Below are 10,208 nucleotides of genomic sequence, written 5' to 3'. Positions count from 1 at the left end.
GGGGGGGGGGGGGGGGGGGATTATTCTTAAACTGTGGCTTGCAGAAAGAGCCTACACATGTGTGCGTTTACATTGACCCACCACCATTAAGATTGATAGCGATGGGATCTGGTGGTTAACACACTGTTTAAGCCCACAGAAAAAAAGGGGTGGGGGCACATAAGGAAAAGCACAAGGACTCAAACACACTCACCAACTAAAAGCAAGGGTGAGCTCCAATGCATCTGCCATCAGGAAGACAACTTGAGTTAAGATGGGAAAAAAATCACCCTGGAATACATTTACTCTGTCAGGTTACTACTTAAACACACATGACTGAGAAAAGCAGACACTGCCACATGCATGCTTCCTCTCATAATTCTGTTCACCTCTCTTCTTGACCTAAAAGCCACTGGGCCACTTCCAAGGAAACAGGAAGAACTGGGCCAGCGAGGCAGTTGACAGCTTTCAGATGGACTATTGGTGAGATCTACCATGTTCAGAGGCTTACCGTGAGGAAGTGAGGGCTGTTCCCACTCTGCAAATGGCAATTACCCAGACATGAGCCTCATAATTGTCAAACCAAATTTTCCTGATGTCAGCTAATAAGGGTTGGGGGGAAGGTGGGGGGAAGTAACTAAGTAAGTAAATAACTAAATAATAACTGACCTTTGACAATAAAAAAGGAATTTGCCTGAATTATGAGTTTAGATTTTCTGGCAATTCATGGACAATATCATTCACTCTTTTCTGACTTGGAAAATATATAACATTTATCAATGGAAATATCATTGGAAATGGATCACTTTCAGGCCAGGGGATTGCTGCCTGGTCTTCCACTTAAGAAGTTGATATAATGAGTAAAAACCTCTGTATTAGATATATCCTGTTTTTACTTTGGATTAGTGACAGTATACATCTACCTATGAGTTTAGACAGTGACAAAGGTCAAAGAGGGGTCATGGAATATCTCAAGCATCCATTAACACCTGGGGAAACATGCATGGCTGAAGAAACAGGAACTGGGTGTCAAATAAGAGCCCGCGTTCTGCTGTAAAATGGACACAGTGCCCCCAAATCACTGAATGTTACCCAGCAGGATTCGAGCTTCATAGCTGGTCACCCTGCAGTCTTCACCAGCTACGCTGAATCACACTACTCCTGTGTTCCTAAAACCCATTTCACTTGTCATTTTAACTTGGATCACAAGGTAGGGGTTTTTATTATAAAATTCATTTACGGGCAAATAAATCTGCCGATTTTATTGCCATTTTTCCCCCTATTTTGGAATATGTAAATGCCACGTTGGTCACATCATCGTGCAAATAGAAGATGGCTGGGACCTTCCATTCAGTCACATCTGCATGTCGTCCAAAATGATGTAAGCAAGTTCCCATCACTTTCCCCTTATTAATGTCAGCTCCATGTTGGGCGCTGAGCTACATAAACACCCACACACATGTTAATAATGCACACGCAGCGAGACTCTATGTGGGCCCCATTTGACCTGCGTGTGTTAAACTGACACACATATAATATGGCATCTATCCCCTCTGTTCCCCTGGCTGCTCGGTCCCGACTGGGCCGGTTGGGGGAAATGGAAGATCCACATGGAGCTTGTGACACCGCAGCCCTCTGCTTTTCCCCAGTCACTGAGACCAGAGGAGGCCGACCGGCCCGCTGCACATTAACTGGAACAGGTGCAGTGAGTGGGGGCTTGTTTTTCTTCATTGGCTCCTCAGGAAATCATAAAGCAAATATATTGCTGGAGGACGGTTTTCGGGGTGCCCTGTGAGCAAACTGAGAGGGGAAATGGATCAACGAGCGGCCACCGGGGACAGTAAATCAACAGGCTAAAAGGAGAGCTGAATGTACTGTGGAGGCCCCAGGAGCCCAGCCCAAGGCCAGGGCCTCTGTCAGTCAGAGCCTGGTGTTAATGTCAAAGCCAGCTGGACCTAGCAGCACACGCCTATAAGGAAATGATTGAGCTGTCTGTGTCAATCGCCAGTGTACCACTAGAGGCCATCATGGCACAGGGCAGCATTTTGGGGAACTTCATGGTTGAGATTTTTCACCCAAAATTACTCTTTCATATCTTTCTGTAACCGTGACACCGTGGTATGGGATCAGATGATCCCAGAAGCTGTTTTGTTTGTCATCTTTTTATGACACCAATATAAAAGTACAGAAAGTTGACACAAAGTCATGCATGTTGAGGTTTATGTAATTCCATGCCAAGAGTATTTTCCAGGAGAGCAATAGTGAAGCTGAAAATGTAGGGGCCTTTCCACACACTCTTTGGAGTAATGGGTCATCACTAATCGATTTGTCCCGCCTGTTTAAGCTTCAGTGAGATCTCCCTGTCCCTCTGTCAAATGCCTCAGTGCACACAGATTTCTTACTGGCTGGAAAACACTTTCTCGCTGCTACCGCTCTTGATTCAATCATCGTCAATCAGGAACATATGGTGTTTCCGGGCTGCCCCTCTCCTGCCCACCGCCTCCACTACTGCTGCCGCCACCGTATCCAGTGCTACACACACTTTCCTCTTGCCTAGTTTACAAATTAGAGCAGCTGACGTCTACTGCTACTTCATACAGACCAATGCTGACATGGAAGGCCTGGCCCAGGCTGGTTACCTTGTGAATGGGGCATTATTATGAGCCGGAGACACGAGCTGGTCCAGCCCATTTTTTCTGATCGAGTGTTTCAACACATCATATAAAGAAACAGCTGTACTACAAATCAGTATGCTCTGTGACATTGACAAATGTGCTATTTGGACTCCCAAGCTCTCTCTTCTTGCCTATCTTCCCAGCATGGACACCTTAACCACTCTGCACACACACACACACACACACACACACACACACATCTTAAAAGCATGCACTTGGTTAATCATCTATCTGTCAATCTACTTACTATTGCCAAAGTACAAATGCAGAGCGTTGTGCAACACATTATCTATTGTTGAGAGACAACTGTCATGCGTCAAGTGACCAAGCATGAATTCAACAACTTTAAATGCTGACTGATTTAAAAGCATGTTGAAAACCAAGCTTAGCAGTGTTTGTGAGAGCGTAAAAGTAATATTTGGTTACTTTTGAGTGTCTGAGCATCCATTGTTATCACACATCGTGTCCTGGGGTTTAAGATCCCAGACTGTTGTGTATGGGAACTACTACTACTACTATGGGAACCAGTATTTTTTTGCTGGTGGGGAAATTATGTGTACCAGACATTCAGACTGAAAACAGCACAGCTGCATTGGTGGAGGCATGTTGTTTCAGGTAACAGTAAGACAATAAAATGCAATCCAGGAAGGCTAGTTTGGGTGACAGATCCATGAGTATGAAGACTTTAACAGTGCACAGCAATTTATAAGACTACCAGAAAGGATTTAACAACTATGGAAAGTTAGAACAGAAACAATAATTTTACCCTTCATTGCGATAATTGTAGCGTTATGGAAGACGTCAATGCAATGTTTCAAAGTGGGGCAATGCTTGAAGTGTCATCTCACCGTGTCCAAAGGCAAAAGTGTTTGTAGCTGTTCTGTATGGCTACACACGGAGGTATTTTGGGCAGTCTCTCCTCAAAGACCATGTGAAGTAGGCTTGGTTGTTGGTTTCAGGAAGTTACAAAAAGTGACCACCTCCCCAGTTTCGATGTTGGAAAGATGTGGTGGGAGAGGGTTTCATCTGTTAGATGATCTGACAAGCATTTCAATTGAAGCATACCGAAGGCCTCAGGGGCAGGATAGGAGATGCTGCATAAATTCAGGTAGTTTGTATGAGCAGCAACATCCACCATGGATGAACAAACGAGCACCACTTAAAGAAAGTCAAACTTCATCAACAGGAAATCTCAGCAAAGAGCCAGACACAGTGATCTTTCACTCTGGGAAGCGCAGTAGAAAAACACAACAGCAGCAACAATAAGTGCTTTGCAAAAAGATTCCCACTTTATGCATTACAGATAATTGAGGACTTTCACTTTAGGCATTACAGGTAAATGTAATTATACGGTGGAACTCAATAAACAGTAGTTCAGTTTAAGTACAGTAACACTGAAGGTCTTGCAAGTAAGCAATCCAGATCCCTCATGTCAGTGATTTCAAGTCCTGCATTCAGAGTAACATGTGGTTTGGGAGAGAGTTATTGTACCAACGAGCTCACTAGGTATTTTGCAACTTAAACGAAAACTTGAGCCATAGAGAAGTGAAACTACTTTTGGGGTTGAGCTGCTGGAGCAGCTGGAAGGCAACATGTTCCAAGGTTCATGTAACAGGAAAATAAAAACGGTACTTCCCCATTTGTACGCTATATGTAATTTCATACTAAATAATAAAAAAAAATGTCTGCTCCAGAGATGGATGGTGGAGGTGTGATCTATAAACATGCTGAGGGGTTAGTAATGATGTGTCTCAGTATTTAATATAATATTAAGTGTTTGTTTAAATACTCTGTGCCTTCCTGTGTTGGTGGTAAAATAAGAGCATTCTTAAAGGTCATTTAACTGTTGACTAGTAACTCATAATTTCTGGAGAAAACTATATTGATACCGCAGCAGCTTTACTTCCTTATTCTGACAATGACACATTGTGACTGTTTCCTGTTTTATTATCATCAGCGTTTCAGGTTGCAAAAGACTGACAAAGAAAGATCAAGGTAAATAATCCAGAAAAGGTCATTTAACTAGTTTAACACTTTGTGTCACTGATATATTAATAATTATGAAAAGGTTATGTTGATTCTACAGATGTAAATGGAAATAATTTTGCTGGTTTGATCAGAGTAATAAACATGATTTTGTTATGGCAACCAAATTCAAAACACAGGTCCGAAACCAAACTGTTCACAAACATAATGATAAAATGAAGCTGTAAACCACACGCTAAGTTTGAAAAGGAGATTGACGGAGTGTTTTTGACATTGTCAGTTTACTCTCAGCAAATCTGTGATGTGCAGCCAGGCTGGTTCCTCTGAGGGGAAACATCAGCGGGCTCCAAGCGTGACCAGCAGAGAGGCACGATGTTATTCTTTCTGCCCTACAGAGTGGCAGAGACAAGCTAAATATCTACCCATAAATTTGACCCGCCGTAGGTCAGACTGCTGGCTGAGCATCAATAGGGTGTACCTAGTGTGTGCCAGGAAGCCAAGCCCCTTTTACCACAGAACTGCTCATATATCTGACTCCTCACATCATTCTGACCCGCTCTCCACATGGTCACAGCACCTGAAATTGAAATTACGAGGCGTATTTTAAGATCGCAGTGAAATGCTGAAAACAGAACATTTCTAAAATGTCAAGTTTATTATGAGACGTTCGTGCTATTAGCGTTAACTGATATAGGTGGTGGAACTGGTTGTCAAAATTAAGACTGCATTACCCATAAACCCAAAGAACATGTTGCTACTTGACCCTGCTGACCCCTAGCTAGTTTTGGTAGTGAGTCAGTGGGAGTGATCCATCTGCCAATGTCATTTTTTAGTTGACACAGAAGTTGTGGTAGCAGTTGCTAGTTGCAGTTTAGGTAATGTCATGCAAACAATGAAATACATATGCACCTCTCTGAGTTGTTGTCTCTGCTAGCTAGCTATGCAAGAAGATAATATGGATTCTTAATCCTGCCTTCAAAGCACTGTTTCTCCAAGAGGCTGTAAAAAGCTGTAAATGAGCACAACATCAGAGCTATTTGACTCGCTCCACAAATCAGTAGGTCTTGAACCAGGCTATGACTTTGAATTAGGTTTCAGTAAGAGTAACAGTTGATAGTTCAGTCTGGCCCTACATGGTAATTGAAATGTGTGTGCTTTAAATGCAAAACAGTTGTTACTGTTACAAGTATCTGCAGATATTAAATTATTGTGAGGGACAGAAGGGTATTTTTATTATTTCTTTTTTAAGAAAGTTCTCAAAGGCCAAAACCTAAAACAATAATGGTTGAAAACCATTTTCAAACAGGTCACTGTACTGGAGATGTCACTGTAACGTTCTGCCCTTCATCTCTCGCGTTTTATTTATCTTTTGGTTTTAGTATATATGAAATGTGCTGCACTAATCAGTCAGCACATTTCTCTGGCTTGGTAACCTCCCTCAGATTTGCAGGGTTTTATGTTGACACGACCACCATCAACATCATGACAAGACACGTGGTGACTGGGTTGAGCCCAATTTCTTGAGTTGACAAACAGTCATAGTCTATATTATACACTTTTCAAAGGAAGCGAGGGCTGGGAACTATTTTAGCCAATGCAAAACCACACATTTTTTACTCATTTCTGCCAAGAGGGTAACACAATCTCATATCCCACTGGCAAAATTAATGTTTATGAGTATTTTTAATAGGCTACCTCAGACCTAAGCTTTTTAAAATTATGCCAGCGCTACCAGAGCCTGTGAAATGATTTCAGGGCTATAAAGGAAGCGTTATGTTCTACCACCTTCACTATAATTGAGAGCAGCTCCCTTTGACAAGTCATGTGAGTTATGGCAAAGATGGGGAGGCCTCATTATTGAACTTTTAGTAAATCAGTGCTGACGTTTCTACAGTTAAGCATTTTAGAAAAGTAGAATTAGAAAAGTAGAAAAGTAGAGAAGTAGAACAGTTGTGGAAGCAAAGCATGATTTTAAAGGAAGACACTTAGAGCACACATGTGGACGCATAGGTGGAATACTCATGCAGGTGTGAGTAATTAGCCTAATGCTTAAAAGACAATTGAATATAGACCTTTCAAACAATGTTAGCTAGCTTCTTTCTGGACTAAACCTCAACCTGAATTCAACAACTTTTGGATATTCAGATTAATTTTGAATGCAGATGTAGTTCTTACTGTACAAGTGATGCTCTGTATTACTGGATATCTGCTGACAACAGTTCTACACGGGCCTAAAAGTGACCCGATGTTACATTTTGGCTCTATTGCATCCTTTACTGACCATTAGCTCACCAGGCTAATGCATGGGCTACTCAGTCTCTTTCCCCCTTCCCACTGGCTACTATGTATCTACTTGCAGCACATGACATGAACAGATGCTGACTATTGCACAGTCAGAGAAAAAAAGAAAAATATGTCTTAATAAATTACATTTCAAAATAGCCAAAAAGCAGCAAAATGGTTTTGGTAGCACTACTACAGGGCAAGGAAATATAAATAAAAAAACTTGCATGTTAAGAACCAAATATAGTTGCTTGCAAACCTAGCATAGACCAAGAATGTGAAGACCTGCAAAGCAAAGTGCCTGCCAAAATATAGAAACTTGATTAGATTTTTTTTGCTGTATTTTGAAACAGATGGATTTGGACCACAGAGTCCATCAACTTATCCCACAATGTTGTCACCACAAAAACACAAAATGTCAAGATTCCCACAAATATGACCCTCTTAGTGCTGCTAGAATTTTCCTAACAAATGAAACCTGCACCACCAGAAGCCTACTTTAACTGACTTATTTGAAATAACATTTAATCTTCAACATAAGCCAAACACATGGGGAAGTTCAGGTAGTGCGAATCTCTATGCATCCAACACTAAACGAGAGTGAAAACTGCTCCTCACAATGAAAGTATTCGCACTTGCTAGTGGATAGAAGGGAAGTAAAACGGGGTTACCAGTCATAACAGGAATCATTCATTTTAATCACCAAGTACAAGAGACAATAGAGTTTGTCTTGTTGTCATTGGTACTGTGACAATTTGAAAATGTTCAGACTTTCACAGCCCATACCGACACAACAGAAAGAAGCTAAGCTCCTGCTCTTGTTGGCCTTGTGAACAGCACCCTCAGTTTGTTTACTATGACCCCAATAATATCTGCAAAATGCTCTTGGCCTTTTGTTTTCACTGATGTTACTCAAAATACTGAGTTGGTAACAAACTATTGGGTGGACAAATAAAATCCCCCACTGTGTAGGATATAAAGAGGACTACACTCTTACTGCCCTGGATTACAACAACAATATCAAACCCTACACTTATTCTAAAAATAGTTTTTTATGAAATCAAAATTGAATGCCAAAATGAATATGAAATATTGTTCCTGGCAGGTCAAAAGAGAAAAAAAACTGTCACACATCAAAGGGGGTAATTACACAATCAACCCTTTACTCTTACTAATACATTGAAAATCTCTCACAACACAGTGTGTAGAAGTAACGAGTGTACTGTAACCTCCACTTACCCTAATATGCTTTTAAATTTCACGACATGCAAAATTCATGGTAAATAGGCTTAAGTTACACATTAAACACATGGAAGTTCCACTAACTGAATCATTAAACTAGCACATTAAACCCACACTTTAAAAAAATACATTTACATCATGATGACTGCATTTCATGACTTATAGAAAGTGGGTTAGGCCTACTCACATCACAGCAGTTAAGTATTTCAGTCCATTGACGCTGGAAACGGCTGTTTGCTGAGAAACAGCTCATCAGCAGCGGTTGAGATCCGCCCGTTGGTCCCGTTGATATCCACAGGGACGTGTCATCAAGTGTCAGCTAGCTTGATGAGCTACCCCAGTCAAAAGTCGGTGGAAAAGGCGCTAGTTTAGCATTAGCGCTGTTGCTTGCTTAGCTCAGAAACTTTGTTTTTTAAAAGACTGACGTTGATCTCAGCGTGACCAGTGACCACAACAGTTTTTTAACTCAGCACAAAGATTGTCATATTTGATTGCCAGCCCCTCACACACCTGTTAGTTAGTAAGTTACCTCTGCTAGCTCTTGTCCCCATGCCAATCAGCAGTTTAATATTTTTTTTTTTACATACTTGGACTCTATCTTACTATCAACTGTCCACCTGATTGTTTCTTTTTCGTTTAGACAAGGTTTCTTATGGGTTTCAAATGGCCAAAATGCTACATTTCTCTTAAACCTGATAATTTTACCACCTACAAGCATCTGTTCTACTGCATATTGTGACATAGCTGACTGAATTACATGGTAATTTCAGTAGTTTTTAAACCTGGGCTTTATTTTCACATATTTTGGTGTAGGTAAAAAAAGTTTTGGAGACCATGCAGTAGATGGTTTCAGCTGGCAAACACGACAGGGATCCTTTCCTTTATGTTGTCAAACACCTGGTAGAACAGTCACAAACCACAGCATTTATAGCCCATGCTAATATGCTAAGAAAAATGAATATTACAAATCAGTTCAATGAAGTTGCAAAAAAAATATTATTAGACCCTGCAGGACTTGAATAAAATAACATATGAGCATATGAGAAAATAAAATTACCACATGCAGGGCCATTTACTCTTTATACACATCATATAACCTTTACAGCTTAGTTTTTCATAAGCATTGCACTTTATTCTCTACAAACAGGAAAAAATATGACCACAGTTTTGCAAGAACATCAGTACAAATGGAAAATGCAGACATGTTTGATATTCAGTATAGTCAAAACTCTCCAACTACATGTCTAACTTCTGCCAAATTATGTTATTATGAAGACATTTTTATAAGGTATGTGTCTGTATGTTTAGAAATGTTTCCTCCTGACCCCAGTCTGGTTGGCCATGGCCCTGTTTTAGGAGTTAAATCCAGAGAACCCCCTTGTAGTCGGGGAGATGAAATGTTGCGTCAACGTGAATGGATGTGTGCGTAGCGCTGCACCCCTGTGAGAGGATCTGGGAGCCCTTTATCACCTTGCCGAGCTGTTGAGCAAAAATAATGCCCCCTCTGTTATCCTCATCAGCGACGCAGTGAGCAAGTCTGAGGGGATATCCTGTTGGCGAAGTTAACGCATTCATCCTGCTTGCGGCGGTTTTAGTGACACAAGATTTACAAAATGTTCCACCCGCCTCCCCTTACCTCTTTACAATACTCTGTATATAGAGTAATGGGCCTTAGATCCTCTGTTATTTCAGAAAACAGGGGATTCTCAAAATGGTGCCAACTTGAGCAGGGTTAACACAGAGACAAGTACCAGCAGGGCTGTTCTCACTTACTTTGACTCACTGCACTTTTTGTAAGGATTTTGCAAACTATTCTCAGCTTAATTTAAACTTATTTATGACCCTTGTAAAATATATGTACACACTAAGTTTCACATTTACATTTCAATCACAATTTCACGCCCCTCTGTAGCTTGAGAAAACTTCACTTTATGGTTAAAAACTCCACTGAAAACATTTAAAAACTATTACAAGGCTCTCTTTTCGGTGGCATTTTTACCTAATAACAGTAATGTGAGGTTTCTTGCCCTTAATGTTACATCA

At 40.8% G+C, this 10,208-nt stretch overlaps 1 long non-coding RNA gene across 1 annotated transcript in view; it reads right to left on the bottom strand.

The window, feature by feature from the left end:
* LOC123977920 overlaps positions 1–9,024 on the bottom strand; it is a 17,148-nt gene extending 8,124 nt beyond the window's left edge. The window contains exon 1 of the long non-coding RNA XR_006826800.1: positions 8,353–9,024. This is a non-coding gene — a long non-coding RNA (uncharacterized LOC123977920). The remainder of the gene's footprint in view (positions 1–8,352) is intronic.
* Positions 9,025–10,208: the final 1,184 nt, after the last annotated feature.

The sequence above is a fragment of the Micropterus dolomieu genome, linkage group LG10, assembly GCF_021292245.1.
Source record: "Micropterus dolomieu isolate WLL.071019.BEF.003 ecotype Adirondacks linkage group LG10, ASM2129224v1, whole genome shotgun sequence".
Taxonomy (NCBI): domain Eukaryota; kingdom Metazoa; phylum Chordata; class Actinopteri; order Centrarchiformes; family Centrarchidae; genus Micropterus; species Micropterus dolomieu.
Note: the sequence above shows the minus strand (reverse complement) of the source record. Positions and strands in the feature narration are given on the sequence as shown.